This window comes from Pangasianodon hypophthalmus, chromosome 29, assembly GCF_027358585.1.
Source record: "Pangasianodon hypophthalmus isolate fPanHyp1 chromosome 29, fPanHyp1.pri, whole genome shotgun sequence".
NCBI lineage: Eukaryota > Metazoa > Chordata > Actinopteri > Siluriformes > Pangasiidae > Pangasianodon > Pangasianodon hypophthalmus.
Genome location: NC_069738.1, coordinates 2,876,299 through 2,896,120, shown reverse-complemented (window position 1 = coordinate 2,896,120; position 19,822 = coordinate 2,876,299).

The following is a 19,822-nucleotide window of genomic DNA, read 5'->3' as shown; positions in this document are numbered from 1 at the left end:
GTAGGGAGTTAGGGAAGCAGATAGTCTTTAGTTTTTGTCTTGTAAAGGTAAATTAGTTTGGGGTGGTGGTATGGTTAGCCCTGCAGGTTTGTTTGTTATGTTGTCCTGGGCTTGCCTAGCTACATTTACCAGTGGCTTCTTCAAATAATATATTTGCTATAACTTGTATGGAAGTCACCCAGTGTGTGTTTTACACTCCCGAGAAACACACACACACATACACACATTCTGTTAAGCTCCCAACCCTAGACTGGGGCACGACACCAGCCACACCCTGTGGAGTCTCTCCCTGTAGACACTGGGGGTGAAGTCATATCTCCTCATTGTGCCTTCCTTTTTCTTGTCATAACACACTGCTGCATGTTTGAAGAGTCTTGAATAAACTTTCACCATTAAGCTTGCACTGAGTATGGCTGCCCATCCAGTTCTAGGTCATGCTGCAGTCTCAGCAGATCCCTCATAGCACTGCAGGTAGCTGTCCAATTCGTTTGTGCTGTATGTACAAAGCAAAACAATTTTAGGAGCCTTGGCAGGTTCATCAATGGGTGGACGCTGGCCCACCTGGTGCTTCAGCTAATTGTACCGCTACACTGCACTTCTTCTCTCATCCTGTCTCTCCAGCCTCATGGTAAGGAAGTTCCAGCTTTTTAACCACTCAATATCTCTCTTTCTTATTCTCTCTTATTCCTTCCCATACTCAGGCTGAAATATAGCCAGATCTTTACCACAGATATTCTCTCATACCTGCAAAAGCATGTCCTGTTGTCAGAAAATCTTGTAGAAGCATTCCAGATAATGAAATCTATCATGAACGAAATGTCCCCATTTAACATATTAATGTTGATTTGTTTGAAGATTACATAGTTGGAGGAAAGATTTTGGAGGAGAAGTCTTTAAAGTCCTTTATTTCTCTCAAAAGTCTCATAAAAGCAGCTGGGATATTCTTTTAGAATCTCTCACATCATAGTTCTGTTGAATTCTGGATTGTGATTGGTCAGAATGTGTTGATTAGTTTTCTAGAACAGCAGCTCTGACAGTAGTGCAGCTGCAAATCACAGCTTTATATTAATGCACTCGTTCTAATACGCTATCGTTTCCATAGTAACAGCTCTTGCACAGGAACTTGTATGGCAGGCATTTCAGATGAATGGATTGAGTATGTAATCATCAGTTTTCTGTAAAGAGACATTTATGGAAGGAGTCTCCAGTGTCAGTGCTCTGTACCAGACTGAGGTAAAGCTGTAACTTTACGTTTTCTGACAGCTTCAGGACAGAGGAGTTTACGCTTCAATGTAACATGACTCTGTAACATGACAAGCTGTATTTTTGATTAACTTCATGAGAAACCTTCTCGTTTTACACACAGATAAATCAGTCCAAGTGCTCCAAAAATGAACCAAATGTAAAGATTTTTAGATGTTTCCATAAAGATTAGAGTTTAAGATACTAAACATAAACACAAAACAAAATAAACACATCATTTCCATGAAGTTGCATTCCAGGATAAGTTTGTGATTCTGACTTGAACCTGAGTTTAGCACACACACATTCAGAGTGAGACACACAGAAAAAAGTCTAATCCACCAACTCACAGCCAACAGATAGAGGTCACACACACACACACACACACACACACACACACACACTGCTGACAGGGGGAAAATATGAGGAGTTTTGAAGCTGCATGGCTTCATATGAAGAAACAGATAAGGGTCGTTTTACAGAACGGCACAATTAACTCAACTGCCCTTGTCTCTTCTGAAACCCCTCACACACACACACACACACACACACACATACACACACAAAGGTTTTTTTTTTTTTCCTCATATACACACTGGGTCTTTTATCACACAAATACACTCACATTCTCTCTCTTTTGAAGGGGTTTGGGATGAGATAGTTTCCACTCACCTTGACAGGACCATAATGAACTTTTTCATTTAGTGCTGAGCTTCACTTTTGCACCAGGCGGCTTCGTGAAACAGGAACACACACACATACACACACACACAAAATTCCCTAACCCCTTTCATATTTTTTTTCTCAAATCTTGTCTCTATCCTTCATTTAGTGTATAGAGATACAACAGGAAGCGAATACATTACTCAGAATGAACAGATAATGTGTTATAAATGGATACAAATACAGATCCAAATAGAAGACGCAGCATTTTTTAAAGCTTTCGAGAAGAGTTCACATGACAAACTAAGACCACGTTCACCAATGTGAGGGTGCAGTGCTGTGTGATGTATTTACAGTATTCATTCATTCATCCTTACCATCTGCCTGGTCCGGGTCACAGTGGTTTAAACTGGGCTACTATCTAGTTTATATTTTGGGAAATAAAGCCAACTAAATTTGTTAGAAAATATCACAGGCAGGTAAAAACTAAAATAATAACTGTGTGAGTGGGATTAAAACAGTCCCACACACTGTAGTGGAGACAAATTATAAACTGGAGTGATGTAGCTGAGGCTGAGGAACCGTTAGAGCCAGAATACACACACCATGCACACACACCATGCTGACAATATTTAATAAAAAAAAAAAAAAACACCATTACAGTTTAGGCCATTGGATTTAAATCGGAATACAGATATGAATATTTGGAGTGCTAAACAGATATAGATATAGATAGTGTCACTGTGTTACACCCCAACATAACATACATCATAAACCATAGTATGGATGAATTCTCAATTCTGATTGGTCAGAAATTGTTGATTAATTTGCTATAACAATAGCTCTTACATGAAAGTGTCAGCGCTAAGGTCAACCAAGGGTTTACATTAATTCACAGGGACACATTTAATGCAATCTATCAATAACAAATGTACTACTGTCACAGCTGTTGTTATAGAAAATTTATCAACACTCCTTGACTAATCAGAATCCAGAATCCAACACCACTGTGGTGAAATGTGAGATAACATACAGCCACGGCAAGATTTAAAGAGTCACTTCCACTGCTTCTTATCTGTGTTTTTGTGCTTCTGTAATGGAAGAGTTTCTTCCTGTTCTACGTTTTGTGAATAACAGCTAAGAGTCTAACTGCAGCACACACACACACACACACACACACACACCATATGGACAGATCAGTGGTGATCTGGAAGAAAAAAAGTGAAAAGCAGTTTATCTGTAAGAAAGGCAGCGTGATTACAGAGCACTCTCTCGTCGCCTTGTTCCTCAGGTGTGTGTGTAAGAAAAGATAAATTGCGGAAGAGACCTGATGAACCCTAAACCATTCCAATCCTGCGCTATTCAGTGCGTCCAGCGTGATTTCTCGATTCACAAATTTTTGTGTGTGTGTGTGCGTGTGTGTGTCTGTTGCGTTGTGTTTGAGTGGCTCACAATTACCCGGCGAGCCGATCCACACTAGCATTAGCATATTAAAAGGAAAGGCGCTGCTGCAGGAGGCCGGTAATGATGGAGCTGTGGAAATAACAGGCATGGAGATCAGTCGCGTAGCGAGAGGCCTATAAATACTCCCAACACTTTACTGTGTAAATAATCACAATTAAAGGAAAAGTAAGAGCACAGAGCATGGATTTGTGGAAAGAAGCTAATTAAACCTGAGAGAAAAATAAAAATGAGAAAGAGTCTCAGAGGGATGCTCAAGATAAAATTAAGTACAAACTAATAAGAAGAAAAGAGAAAACTAAGTTCTTTTATGAGATTATTGAGCGGAATAAATGGAAGAAAGAGACGGCCAAATTCCATTTATAAATTCAAAGACACTCTTAGAACTCAGAAACACACCTACATTTACATAAAGAACTCACAGACACACCCACATTTACATAAAGAAGTCATAGACACGCCCACATGCACATAAAGAACTCAGTCATGCCTACAGTCGCATAAAGAACTCATAGACACGCCCACACTCACATATAGAACGCACAGACACGCCCACACTCGCATATAGAACTGAGAGACACTCCCACACTCACATAAAGTACTCGTAGACACGCCCACATTCACATATAGAACTGAGAGACACTTCCACACTCACATAAAGAGCTCATAGACACGCCCACATTCACATATAGAACTAAGAGACACTCCCACACTCGCATAAAGTACTCATAGACACGCCCACATTCACATATAGAACTGAGAGACACTCCCACACTCGCATAAAGTACTCGTAGACACGCCCACATTCACATATAGAACTGAGAGACACTTCCACACTCGCATAAAGTACTCGTAGACACGCCCACATTCACATATAGAACTGAGAGACACTTCCACACTCGCATAAAGTACTTGTAGACACGCCCACATTCACATATAGAACTGAGAGACACTTCCACACTCACATAAAGAGCTCATAGACACGCCCACATTCACATATAGAACTGAGAGACACTTCCACACTCACATAAAGAGCTCATAGACACGCCCACATTCACATATAGAACTGAGAGACACTCCCACACTCACACAAAGAGCTCATAGACACGCCCACATTCACATATAGAACTGAGAGACACTCCCACACTCACATAAAGAGCTCGTAGACACGCCCACATTCACATATAGAACTGAGAGACACTCCCACACTCACATAAAGTACTCGTAGACACGCCCACATTCACATATAGAACTGAGAGACACTCCCACACTCACATAAAGTACTCGTAGACACGCCCACATTCACATAAAGAACATTGTCTCTCTTTCTGTCTCTCTGTCTGTCTCTCCTTCTTCTTTATTGTCTTTTCTTCTTTCTCCTCTATTTCACATCCATCCTCTCATTCTTCTCCTTATTCATTCTCTCTAGTTTCTTCATTTTCATCTCTCTTCTTTTCCTCTCATTTATTTTCTCTTCCTCTACCTTCTTTCCCCTTCACTCTTTTCCTGTTCCTCTTTCTCCCTCCATCTTTTCAGCCCTGGGGATTGCCTCAGAGTTTCTCAACCAACCTTTAAACTATAGCCCTATTCTCAAATTATACATCTTCCTTTTCATTTTTTCTTGTATTTTCTTTCTCTCTGTCATTCCTTCTTCCTCTTTTTACTTTTGTCTGTGAATGAAGATTTCAACCCTTCAAAGTGCATCATAGCATCACACAGCAAAAAAAAAAGTAAAAAAAAAAACCTAATTTAAAAGGCAGAGCATTTACTATGAATTGATTTTTTTTTAAATGCTCGTCTGTTTTGCATTTTATTTTTTATTTACTTACTTTGAACTCATGCACCCGATTCGTCCAGTTCAACAAGGTGCATTTTCCTCTGGTTAGGTTTATTATTTTGACAAAATGCTTGGTGTGCAATCCCATAATTCTGTTCTCCAAGTTTCAGTGGATCAAACCGTCACGTCTAATGAGGAGTCAAAACCATCTCTCGTCTCCGAGCTAAAAATCACATTTGCGTTCTTGAGGTTTTGTTGGTAAAAGTGCCTCGCTAACACAACTTCATATCTTTGCTAGCTAGTCATTAAGGCTAGTTAGATTTAGCTAGCTATTATTTAGCAAACAGCAGTTTGGTTGGGTTCAGAACCAGAAACAAAACTGCAAGTTCAGAATTAAAATGAACAAAGAAACAAATGTGACATGATTATGCACCAAAGTGTAACTTTAAAATGTTACAGAATGACACAGGGAGCTCTGAAGCATGAAGCAACTCTCTGCTGGTTAACACTAAATACTGTGGAGTGTGTGTGTGTGTGTGTGTGTGTGTGTTGAGGCTAATTAAAACTCGAGCGATTATTTCTGTCAGCTCCCCCGTCATTACGCCGCTCAGTAATCCTATGACCTGCAGTTTTCCAGCTACGTGTCCAAATTTATTAAACCTTGCGCATCGTGTCGCTGAAGCGCCGTCTGAAACAATGCACAAATTAACCGTGGTTGCTATGGCAATGAGGATTTTTTTTTTTTTTTACGGCTGGCGTTTTCTAAACGCTAATCTCCAAGCAAAGGGTTATTTTTACATGTGATATTATTCTGTTTTATGCTATATGAAGGATGGTGTGTGTGGGTTTAATATCACTCCTCTCATTTTATTTGTTTTTCTCTTCCACCATTTGATATTTAAATGTTTTTTATCACTTCCAATGTTAATTATTTGATTTTGTCTTTAGTATCAATCTAAACCCAACTAATGTCTAACTCTGATCATATAAAACAATATTTTTGGGCCAAATTTATTCATTAACAAGTGCAAAAAAGGAAATTCCTCATTACTTACACATTTAACTGTATAAAAATGTGTATAAATGAGTTGGGGGCGGGGCTACGTATAGTAGTATCTCAACCAATCACATCTGAGATTGGATGATGGAGATTTGAGATTCACAACCTCCTTCTTTATCTTGTTCTTCTGATTCTTCTTCTTCTCTTCTCCTCTTCCTTCTTCTCATCCTCCTCTGCTTCCTACTCCTTCTTCATCTTCTCTTTCTCCTCCTCCTCTGTCTGCCTCTCTTTTTTTGCTTTTCTCTACTCTTTCTCTCTCCTTCTTCTTCTCGTTTTTTCCGTTTCCATCCCATGTGTTCAAGAGAACAATATCATCACTTCCGGGGAAACTGGTGCAAAGTATCAATACAAATGGAAGTTGTTGCAGCTGGTGAAGCCACTGCTCTTTTTTCTAATATAATAAATTACATGTGCTTTAGAGCATGCAGATGAGACACTATCACACACCTCGTGTTATCTTGTGATTGAAGGTGGATGCCTGATACTGTATTTGGGAGCGGAATCGTGTGAGACAGTTCTGGGAGGTGATTATACCAAATCATTTGATTTTGGCATTTCAGAATGACTAAAACAACATTTGAGATGCTGTGCAACGAGATTGGTCCACTGGTTAGTCCAGGGCACACATGATGAGCCACCTCAGACCTGGCTGAAGTGTGTGAGACAGCTAAACATAACTACACCACACACCATGTACCACAAGCATACAGAGGTCTCGATGGAACCCATATCCCTGTTTTGCCTCGGGCTGAGGGTTACAGGGATGACGTGAACAGAAAGGGTTGGCCCACAATCGTTTTACAGGCACTCGTTGATGATTGTGTCTATCCAAACATACATCTCACTCTCCACCATTTTGACTTTTCTCAGCCAATTTTCCAATCACACGATTAGTCACACGATTAAGCAAGTCACATGACTTTTTTGATGCGTATCAAGGAATTTATTTGGTAAATGTGTTTCCATTGTCGTTTATGTGCATGTCTTCTTATCGAATAAAAAAATCATCAATTGAGTTTTTTAATGCGCATTTTGGAGACTTTATTCACATCTGGTGTTTCCAGCATTTTATCAGACGATATCCCAAAATCCATGTAAATATACATGGATGGAAACATAGCTCTAAACAGTCATTTTGCATCTGTAGTTTGATGGCAGTGAACACACACACACACCCACACACACACACACTCACACACGCACACTTTGTTCCAGCCCGTAATCAAACTCGGTTAAAAAGAACTTGAGGTTAATGAATTTTTCAGGCTGTTTTGTCGGAAATGTGATGGCTACTGTTTAAAAAAAAAAAAGATTCCTTTTCAAAAGAATTCAGTGATTACAGAAGAATTCAGAAAATTCAGACACCATTCAGTAAATAACGAGACTCACTCGTATTGAACAAACGATGGATGTTGATGGTAAGACATTAGAAACAAATAAATAGATTATATTATGTGTGTGTGTGTATGTGTGTGTGTGTGTGTGTGTGTGTGACAGCTGATGTGGACGCACATTTTGCTGGAGGTGTGTTCTGAATTTCTGACAGTTTTAATGAGCATGGCTGTTCTTCGGTAAGCAGATTGGAGCTGTCACCTAGATACAGTATCTCTCTCTCTCTCTCTGTGTCTCTGGATATTATCACCTAAAAAGGTACAAACATACTATACAAGGTCTTACTATTATGGACAATCAGTTTATAACAAAATATGTCTTAGCTAATCTTAATATTGGCATTTCGTTAATAGACCAGGAACAAGCTTTTGACAGAGCTGGGCATAAGTACCTTTTAAGAGAGAGAGAGAATTTGATTGCGATGATAAGACTGAGCACAGGGCTTCCGTACTGTTAAAGATGGGAGATGGACTGAGTTACCCAGTACCTGTTAAAAGGGGAATCAGACAAGGATGTCCCCTGTGAGAACATCTGTACAGCCTTGTCATAGAGCTACTGCTGTCTCAGATACGGAAAAAAAATTGAAGGGTTTTATTGTATGAGGAGATCCTGCTGGGATAAGCTGCTCCGTGTCTGCTTATGTAGATGATGTTACTGTTTTTATTACAGGGCAGGATGGCATTTTAAAACCTGGCGAGAGTCTAGAACTTTATGAGAATGCCTCCTCAGCCCAGGTAAACTGGGCAAAAAGTGAAGGCTTCATTGTGGACCAGTGGGACAGTGAAGGTGGTCACTGTGTAAACCCCCGCACTGAGAAACGTGTTGGAGGATCTGCAGTGGAGGCTTCAGCTACAAACACACACATGGCACATGTTAATCCAGCAGCAGACAGTCCAACATCTGTTTCTGTACTGTGGCAGGTTGAGAAGTCTCTTTAGAGAAGAAGATGTGTCTGTTAAACTGTGTTTTAGGTGTTGGTTCTATCAGTTTATTTTAACCTGATGAACAGAGTTCTCTTCCTTGTGGAGTATGGAAGGAGTGTGATGTGATGTTGCAGAAGATAGGCAGTCGGTTTTAATGTTTTAAACTCTGTGGTTTAATTCCTTTTTCACTCTGTTTTATTTTACTTAACAGGACAAACTAATGTAAATGGGAAACCATTCAATCAAGTAGCAATAAACCCCTCTCTCTCTCTCTCTCTCTCTCTCTCTCTCTGCATTGAGTGTAGAGGGAGCGCATGCAGAGCTGTCTGGCATTGTGCCAAATTTCTGCTTGTTTTTTATTTTGTCCTTCTTTTACTTAGTAGTAATTAAATAATGAAAGCTACAGTTATAAGTGTAGTATACAAGCTGTAAACATCTGAAAGTGGGAGAGAGTGAGAGGGACGCCATGGCCTCTGAGGACGGAGGGGAGACGCTGTCTCTCCAGCATGGTGTCAGGTGTGTGCTGGAGAGCGGAGCACAGGTAGAGGATGTGATGGTAGTGGTGGGAGAGCAGGTCGGGTGTGAGAACATTTACTCTCCCTCCCAGTGAATAACGCTGATCCAAACCGGAATATGGTTAAAAGGAGCCCTGGTACAGGTTTCCCCTCTGAAACCTGATGAAAGCAATTCCGCATTCCAATGAAAGCGATTCCGCTCGGCTGCAAAACCTCTGCAGTGAAGCATGTTCTGTCTTTTCCGAAGACAGGTTTTTATGTTTCTAAACAGCCAAGATGAGAGCCTGGATGTAAACTTTAAATGCAAACATGGAGACAGCAACTACATGGTGCTTGCTACAACTAAACGCCTGAGGTGTTTCAAGTGTGAGGACATTGGGGAAAAAAAGGTTGTGTATCCACACAGAGCTGTGCAGCCGTGGAGCTCAGAGGGCGACTCGGCCGGGTTACAGCAGCTGCAGCAGCGTGGGGACGGTCAGCGGGAGAGCTCCGGGGAGCCGAAGCCCACAACTCACAAAGCTCAAAACACAGCAGAGCCAGAGACACAAAAAGTCAGTAATGAACAAACAGTTCCTCTAACACAGATTCTACTACCTCAGTCAACAATTTTGCTGACACAGACATTACTGCAGTTAACATCACAGACACTGGAGCTAGTGCTGGCGGTAAAGCAGAGGCCACTGCGGGTGTTAGCGTTAGCAGCGACCCCAGCCTCTGACACTGCAAACCAGCAGCAGGAGGAGAAACCATAGCACTCACGCAGGAACACACCGAGACAGAGAAACACTGCTGAGGTTAAGGATAATATTAGCAAAGCTTGAAACGGGGGAGAGAAGATGAATAAGGTTACAGAATCGTCTAAAAAACCACATCACTGTGAATCAGTGAATGCCATGATGCAGGAGAATGAAGGAGAACGAGGAGTTTTTTAGATGTAAATATGCAAAACTGATGCATTAAAGGCATCTAAACGTTTTTTTTTTAAAGTCTCTCTCTTTCCCCCCTTTTCCCTCTCTGTCTCGCTCTCTCTATCTTTCTCTCTCTGTCTGTCTGTCTTTTTCCCTCTACCTTTATCCCTCTGTCTCGCACTTGGTTTCTCTGTCTTTCTCTTTCTTTCACTTCTTTTTTCTCACTCTGTCTCTCTCTCCCATTATCTGCTCTCTCTCTGTCTCACCCTTTGTCGGTCTCTCCCCTCTTTTCCCACTGTGTCTCTGTCTGTCCGTCTGTCTGTCCCTCTCTCTCCCTCTCTCTCTCTATCTCTCCTGCTGTTCATCCACTTGCGCTCAATTAAGCTGTGTTCAGTTTGACAGCAGCCACGAGCAAAATAACAACCGTCAGTGTCAGACCTGGGAAATACACTGTGATCTCATGCACACACACACACACACACACATACACACACACCACACGCTGTGCTGTTCATGCTGATGAATTTTGGCTCCCGTGACAGTGGGAAGCTGTTTGCTATCTGAACTGATTGGCTGAGTCCGTTCTGTCATTTTCAGCAGCAGCTTGTTTAAAGCTCACAGCCAGGCTCGAGGGTGAAATTAATTCTGCTTTATAAATTAAACACTGGATACATTATTAGCATTTTCGACACTGATAATAAAGACACGACACTAAACCAGTCCCCAATTAACACGATTTCCTCATTTAACATATTAACTCTTTACTCAGAGCTCCTGACAGCATGCTGTGAGTTACTGTCATCATCCTGAAGTCCCTGAACAGCACGTCAAGTCTTTTATTCCTCTTACACCACACCAATTACAAGTTTATTTATTAATGAACAATATGTCATACTTTATCCATTTATAGTTACATTTAATGTTGTGGAACTTCTGTGAAACAAGTTATTTCCTGACTTTTCTTATGTTGTCGTAGCTATAAACAGTCATTTAACACATTAGCTAGCTTCTCCTGACACATTAACGAATGTCCTTCCTTTAAAATGCCTAATATTTCACTTTAGGACATTAGTAATTTGAGCATATTTGTATGTAACAATTTTTGACAAATCCTTCAATTTAATGGCTAGCTTCTCTGAGTGTGTGACATAAAGAAAAGGAAACAGACATTTTTGAATCGTGTGTGTGTGTGTGTGTGTAAGAGAAAGAGAGAGAGAAAGAGAGAGAGAGAAAGCTGTATCTTTGAATGTGTCAGAGCCCTGAATGAGCCGCTTTGATTAGGAAGTGCAGGTAGCAGTGTGTGACGGGATTGTGAACTCCTCCTCTACTTACTAGTACACACACACACACACACACACACACACACACACACACACACACACACACACACACACACACAAAGTTATTCTCTCCTTTTGCACTCGCTCCTTCTTCAGATGCACATGAACAGGATGTCTGCATCAGTGTGTGTGTGTGTGTGTGTGTGTGTGTGTGTGTGTGTGTGTGTGAGAGAGAGAGAGAGAGAGAGAGGTTGATCCCAGCTTTGCTGTGAGGGTCATTAAAGTCAGTGCACCCTGAGTGTCTGAAGACTGAAGGGCTCTCATTAAAACCTGCCTCTGTGTGTGTGTGTGTGTGTGTGTGTGTGTGTGTGTGCGCGCGTGCCTCGTGGGCCCCACTGGGCACTGGACAGCCCTCTTAATTATCCCAGTAAGTCATTAGTGAACACACAGACCTCTCACTTCTGCACAGGGACATCGCTAGACAAGACAAAGAGAGAGATTTCGAATAAAACAGAGGGAGCCAGAGAGAGAAAGAGAGAGAGAGAGGACAGAGAGAGACAGAGAAAAAGACAGAGAGAACTACAGAGAGAGAGAAAGAGAAAGAGAAAGAGAGAGTCTGGTGCCTTGATTAGACTTTGGCACACTACAAGCTGCTGGACCTCCTGGTGTTTTTTAACACGACTGTAAACACAGAACTTCATCTCTGTATGTCCCACAGTGTGACATTAAATCTGTTATTAAAAAATGGACGATTCTGCCTAGAAGAGGATGACCACCAAAAGTCATTCACAGGATAAAGAGCGGATTAGTCGGAGGAGCAACCAGGAGGCTAAGGGTAACTCTCAACATGATGCTACCAGCACCATGCTTCAGAATGGGCACGGTGGTCTCAGGTTGTTGGGTTTCTGTCAAACATAGGCCAAAAAAATCTCATCAGAACCATTTTCCACATGTTCGCTGAGTCTCCAACATGCTTTTCCCAAAACTCTGAACGGGATATCACACGGCTCATCGCTCTTCCATAAAGTCCAGTTATCACTGCCCTGTGAACGGCTTCTCGCTTCTGACCTGTGGATCGCTCCAGCTACTTTAAAGTTACCCTTGGCCTCTTGGTTGCTTCGCTGATATCAATATCTCCACAGTGAAGCATGGTGGTGTTAGCATCATGCTAAACTTTACCCTTAGCCCCTTGATTTGTTGATTTGTATGATTTGAATGAGAGACTGGCCAATCAAACAGAATACAGCAAGCAGAAAACAATATCAGATATTTTTTCTAAATGTAATTAAATAAATTTTCATTAGGAATCGCCAAATCTACCAATGACCAAGAGTCAAGAGAAAAGAAATGATGTCTTTAGGATTGAAAATGTAATCCAGAATAGACATCCACTTTTTTCAGGCCAAATTCTAGGCACATTCATATGCCTTGTGTGGAAAGAAAGTCATTTTAAAATAATTTGATGCTCTAAAGTTGTTGAGAAAGTTAAAAGATCAAGACACTGATAAAAAAACACCATAATGTTGGGTTTTAAAACAACATTTTTGTCTGTGAAATGAAATCAGTCTGTTTTTTAGAGTGTGGAAAGGACACTTCGGTCATGAGTCATGGTGGATTGCTGATCTGTCCTTTATGCCTTTTGGACACTTAAGCTGAAGGTACAGGGGAAAAGAAATCGATTTGTGATGTGTTTGAGCCTCTACATTTGAAATGAAGCCAGTTCAAGAAAAGGGAATGTGACTCTTTTTTCCAACACCCCAAGAAGCCTCTTTTTGTTGTTTTTTTTAGAAGGATTACAGATGTAGCTTCCACAGCTTTGGGCTTGAACTCATGAAGCAGACACTCACATCAGACTTGAGCAGTTTAGGAAGGAACAGGCTGTATTCAGAAGATCTGCAGATCCATTCTATCTGGATGCTGAAACTGTTCCTGCTGGATTTCAGCTGGAGATAATTGAACTCTGGGGCTCTGCAGGGATGAGCAGAGAGCTCAGAGACGTGACGCTTCCAGAATTTGATCAACTTCTGTTTCCCAGGACTTCTACATGTTCCAAATGTTCCATGGTTTAAAGCTCCTACGTATGAGTGGCTGCCTGGGAACTAAAATTTGTTTCTCATTTACATACAATATGTCTCAATCACAAGTAAAGTAATGGGAGGAATACAACACTGTGCATTGCAGAGTTACTGTCACACAGTTTATCCATTTATAGTTACATTTAACAAGTTAGTTCCTGTCCTCACTTATGTTATAGACAGCTATAAACAGTCATCCTCTCTCCAGCCTCCTTTTTTTTCCCTCTCTCTTGAAGTTGACAATAAAACTATCCAACAACTTCATCAAAGCCTGACATTCAGAGTTTGTAGAAAAATGGAAGGTGCCAAGGCAAGGTTTGAAAGTAAATAAAAACATTTCCATGTCATTTTGGCAAAATATATTTATGATCATAATGTTATAGGCAGAACAATTTCCATTTAAAATGTCAATTTTGACCAAAACTCAGTTGGACTCAGAAAAGTGCTGCTATAACTGCCATAATAATAATAATAACATGTCCATAATAATAGACATAATTTGTTATAGCATAAACAAGTGATGTGAGATGGTCTATGAAAATGTATCAAGGTGCTGAACGTCTGTGGCCATGTGTTGAAGATTGAAGCTTGTTAAAAATAAGGTGTTCACCTCTGACATGCATAAATTGTTAAATGTGCAGAAAGACTAGCCACTTTTCCTGACCTGCTTTGCTCTCACAGCCCAGTCATCTATTTTAGCTCTTTGCTTTAGATGATTTAGCCAAATCAGGATTAAAGCAAGCTGATTATCACACTCATCTATAATTACACACATGTGGTCCCAGTGTTATGCACCTCATCTCTGTGATCATGTGTATGTATGTATGTAAGAATACAGTAAAGGATGTCTAACAGAGAGCACTAGCAGGCTACTTCTGACTTCTTGCCACAGGTTTTATTCTTTCTCAAAGTTATGCTTTATTTATTTGATGATATATGTAATAATAAGAGATGATCATAGAACAGCTGCATAGTTTTAATATTGTTTCATTAAAAATGGATTGAGTTTGATTGACCATTGGGCACATTCCTCGGATGTGTAAATGTGAGTTGCCATAAAACCTGACTCTGGCTTAAATACAGCAAATCAGTGTTTTAACATGCAGTTGACTATTGTATCCTAGTGTATATTTCATATATATATATATATATATATATATATATATATATATATATATATATAATACATAAAATATTTAAATGATAGCACACCTCTAGCCCTAGCCATTTAGTTTAAAGGCAAACATTGTAAAATTCCAATTAATGTCTAATTTTGTATTTTTCTCTACAACTTGTACAGATAAAAGGATTTGCTGTAAATATATATTAAACAACTTAGAACTTGGCACTTTGGTGGCAGACCACCCAATTTTTAGGTGCAAAAGTATTGGCACAGATAGTCTTAAACTAAATTAAAGTAAAACACAAACACACACACACACACACGCATACATTATATATAGTTGCAGATCCCTTGCTTGCAATAACTGCAAGCTGGTGACCCACTGACATCACCAAACGTCATGAGTTACATCATCAATAAAGATTAGTGAGTCCATTCTAGAAGCAGCCATGCAAGCCCAAGCCATGACGCTACCTCCACCATGCTTGCCATGCAAGCCCAAGCCATGACGCTACCTCCACCATGCTTGCCATGCTTCTGTTTTGAATCATGAACACATCCTATCATTCTCCAAACTTTGGCATTTCCATCACTTTGGTAGAGGTTAATCTTGGTTCCAGAACTTTTGTGGCGCATCTCTCTATTTCTTTGCAAATTCCAATCTGGTTGCGGATGAATGGTTTGCATCCTGTGATGTGGCCTCTATATTTCTGCTCTCGAAGTCTTCTTCGAACGGTGGATTGTGATACCTTCACCCCTGCCCTGTGGAGCTTGTTGATGATGTCACTGACTGTGGTTTTTGGGTTTTTCTTCACAGCTCGCACAATGTTTCTGTCATCAGCTGCTGTTGTTTTCCTTGGCTGACCTGTTCAATGTCTGGTTGTTAGAACACCAGTGGCTTCTTTCTTTTCCATAGATGGCTCCTTACAGAAAACGTCACCATATCAATGATTACACACATTTTTGATCCGGATATGTAGAGCTGTTACTATGGAAAATATTAATTAATACATTTATATTAATTATATACACATTAATATAAACCTGTGATTTGCAGCTGTACTACTGTCAGAGCTGGTTTGGGAGAATTTTTGCTAATTTGCAAACATGAGTCAATGAGGCCGTGATGACACTTTGTGGGAATTGAAACAAGAAATTTTTTCTTTGGCATTTGCACAAATGAATTTGTAAGAAAAGCTTTGCCATTTAATCCATTCTGAACATGGCTTATACTGAATGTCAACTCTTTGCAATCGTGAGGCATGTTTGTATAGCTAGCAGAAGGCTTTGCACGCCTTTATAAGCAAAGAATAAACCCAAAAGCTTAGGCACAGACATTCCTAATCAAACCATATCCTCCGAGATACTGAGACTCCCAGCAAGACAACAGCAGCTATTTCCACTGACCAGCCACAGAGTTAAACTAAAGCGTGATGCCACGATCCTCTTCCACAATACCCACTGCTTTTAGCTTGTTACTCATCACTAGAGGGGGTTAAAGGATCTAAGCTTCTGCTCTGCTTCCTACCCAGGCCAAGACAAGTCCATTTGTCATCGACAGAAGAGGTGGACCTTTTAATTAAAGCGAAGTTCTGCTATTGCTAAATGTCATGCAATAAATAATAGAGCATGAAAAGACCTGGGTTGAGTTTTACCTTGAACAACTCAAGACAAAGAAACTGAGTGATGACAAATAGTAGGTCTGGAATAACGGAAAGAAACATATTTATCACAAAACATTTCAACATTTCAACATTTCAACTGTGTACCCAGGCTCACAAATTTATTGAAACTGTCACGACAAATACAAGTACGTAGTAAATAGTAAGCAGGAGAATTATATAACAGTTTTGCACTGCACTATATTATGCTTCTACATTTTGAAAATATTGTCTGTCGTCAGCCGATGTGTGTAGTGCAGCAGGTCGCAGATTCTGAACAAGTAGCTTGCTATAGTTACAGCATTGATGTGTGTCTCACCACCATGAAGAGCATTAAGTTAACAAAAATGCATACCAAATATAAACTTCTGTTTAGTGAAAGTCGATAAGGAGTAGTGTTTTCCTTTTCTGGGTGTTGAACCTACTTCTTCACTGATTTGTCTGCCAGTGCTTCTTGATATCCTTCCTTCAGTATGCAGACAATGTATTACTGGTGACCACTGCGAGATGCAGTTATTCATAAGTCCTGATCTATCAAATAAACAACACAATCATGCTGAACTGGATCTTATCATAAGATAATGTGCCAAAAATAAGCGGAAAGCACCAATTTCTCTGCCATCCTACAAGATAGCATACAGAATCTTCCTGAAATGGTGTATCAAGTATGCCGAGAGCACTGGGGTGAAATTAGAAATGGAAATGCTGTTTGCTGATACACACAACATTACTGATCCCACAAGACTTTTCCCCCCCCCCAATGTTTACAGTTAGCCACAGCAAATGGTAATAATACATTATTCATAGGTCTATGATGAGAACATTTTCTTACTGAATTACTTTCCCAGTCTGAAATTGTTCATTTCAAAGGTCGTGTCTCACATTTTGAACAGTGGCGTGCTTGTTTTCTGACACCACTGTCACCTTTTCCTTTGCACAGTCTCCGTCTCGCTCTAAAATCAGTTCATTTCACTGCGTTTATCTGAATGCTTAATCTTGACCTTTAAGAATCTAAAAATTCTCTCTCTTTCTCTCTCTCTCTGTCACTCCGTGCTTCCCCATCTCCTAAAGCCTCTTGAGCGTCACAAGGATTTTACTGCAGCCGGCTCAAAGTTGTCTCTCCATTGTGCTTTTTGCTTCAGTCGCTCAAAAGGAAACTGCTCATCTTCAGCTGTCTGATTATGCTACGTCCATTCCTCCTTGTCTCTCTGCCTTGATCTCCTTAATCTCTTCCTTGTGTTTTCTGAATCTGAGCTCCCTCAAGTGTTACTCATCTGAAAGACTGCCAGCCTGATGCCCGAGTCATTTCTTTGGCTGTGTATCATGCTAAAACAAAGCAAGGGTATACCACAAGGCTCTCAATTTTCATTCTCTCCATATTAAGGCAATCTAATGATATATACTGTATTGAAGGACAACCTTTGCTAATACTGAGCCTCATTCATCAAACTGGACACTGGCAGGCATTTCCCCCTCGCGCCGAGTGTAGAAGCGGTCAGCGTTCTTTAAGCACCCACAGTGCGACAGTGCACGCTTCCGTGTTCTCATGTCTTTGTATATTTTGCCACGTGTGCTTTTGCATCTATTCATTTCCTGTCTCCACCCGTGTCCTGTCATTGGTGCTCGCCTTTATGTGTCATGATCGTTCTCACCTGTGTTCAGTTTGCCCTTAGTTAGTTTGTGTGTTTAAACCCTAATGTGTCATGTGACAGATACAAACTAATTTATCTGTAAATCTAGTTCACAAAAATGTTAGTATCCTCCTTGGATACTTATTGTGCACTTTTTTGCCGTCAAGCTTCAGAATCTTGCAGCTGATATCCCAACACTGGAATAAGCACTAATACGCTGTAAATATATATATATATATATATATATATATATATATATATATATATATTTTAAGATTTTGGATTTTCAGTCTCTGTTGTTGCAGTAGTATGGCCAACCGTCTCTCTGTTAGTTCTCCTTTAACTTGATTCATGGTGAATTACTATTCTGACTCAGTGTAATTTGAATGCAAGACCATCATTTATACCCCAACTGACTCTTCTATCTTACCTCTAATATCTCAACTGATTTATGCATGATTATTTCTCTAATTATTTCTCTTTTTAAGCCCTTAGGATGCATTACTTTGAAGAAAAAAATTCCCCTGGTCTAACAGGCCTAATATTTCTACCTCATTACCACTTTTAATTTACTTAATGCTTGCATTAAATGATTTATTCGCTTACCTTTTAATTGCATCTTCGCCATTATTTACGCTTATAGTTCAGTGATAGAAATGAGTAGGGTGGGGTGTCTGTGTTTGAGCTGAATTTTAATTCTAGCTCCAAATAGCTGATTATATGAGCTGTGAGCTCTGCAGTGGTCCATCCTCTACTGCTGCGTCAAGTGATTACAGCAAGGTTCAGGTGCAACAGAGTGATAACGAAATGTCTAAACGCAGAGCTTATGCTAACATATGGCCAACGTGCTCACACTTAGCCATGCTGTCTACTCAACCCTGGCTTTTCTCTCTTTTCATATGTGGAAGCAATGTTGCCAAAACATCGTGACCAGAAACAGTAGAACCAAAGGATCCATCTCCATGCATCAGCTCACACCAGAGACCTGCAATAGAGCTTGTAATAACGTTTACACATTGGAGATGGCAGAGCACGGAAGTTTGGAAAAGTCGATCTCTGAAACAAAATATGTGAGCTGTTCACCCTTCTCCTCACTGACTGATCAGTATCTCAAAAGCTCTTCCCAAAAAGAGAAGCTGGTGAAGGAACAAGTGTTTATAGCTGCTAAGTGATAACAGGAATTAACTTGTTAAATGTAACTATAAATGGATAAAATGTATGACTTCTTGTTCTTTAATTAACAGACAACTGTAATCACTGGAAAACTGCCATGGTATAAGAGGAATACAACACCTGGGGGCATGCTGTTATGGGAAAATAATCAAAATAAAAGAAAATATCATTAAAGATAACCAAAAATGGATAAACTTTATGATGAACTTTAATAAATACAACATTGTAACTGTTGGCAAATTGCTGTGGCGTAAGAGGACTTGGGGATGTACCATGCAGTAGGAACAGTAACTCTGCTTCATCACATCGCATTGCCTGATTATATTCCTATATGCCTTACATAACAGTTTAAAAGGTGCATCCTCTTAATTATAGTACAAGTTATGTAACCCACAAAATCAAACATGTTTGTGAATGTGTGCAGATTCTGAACTACTTCATGGCTTCTTACCTGCCTGTGCAGTTATGTGTTAGCCAAGGACAGAGTGTCAGACCCAGTCAAAACATTACATTTCTCTCTTTCTCCCAGGGTGTGATGGGAATAAAAGGTGTGTCTGCAGTGAAAGGAAACAGCAAATTGTCTCCTGTAGCCCCCGCTTTTGTCTCAGGCCTTTAATAGGATGTTTGGCATTCAGTTGAGCTCCGGCGTGGATCCTTTCAGACGAGCTCTTCAGGTGTGCGAAGGTCGAGCTTTTATATTCCCCAGTGTAATTCCATTTCTGCTGCTCTCTAAAGGAATATCATGCTTTTTTTTATTCCTGCCGGGCTGCACGCAGTGTTAAAATTTAATGGGCGCTCACATAATATTTGACCTCCTCTACGGAGTGTCGGTGTTCGTGGTGGTTGTGGGGTAAAAAAATAAAATAAAAAAATCCCACCACCGCACACAGCTTTCATAAAAGGCCCATCAAAATGCAGAGGAACGGAGACAAAGGCAG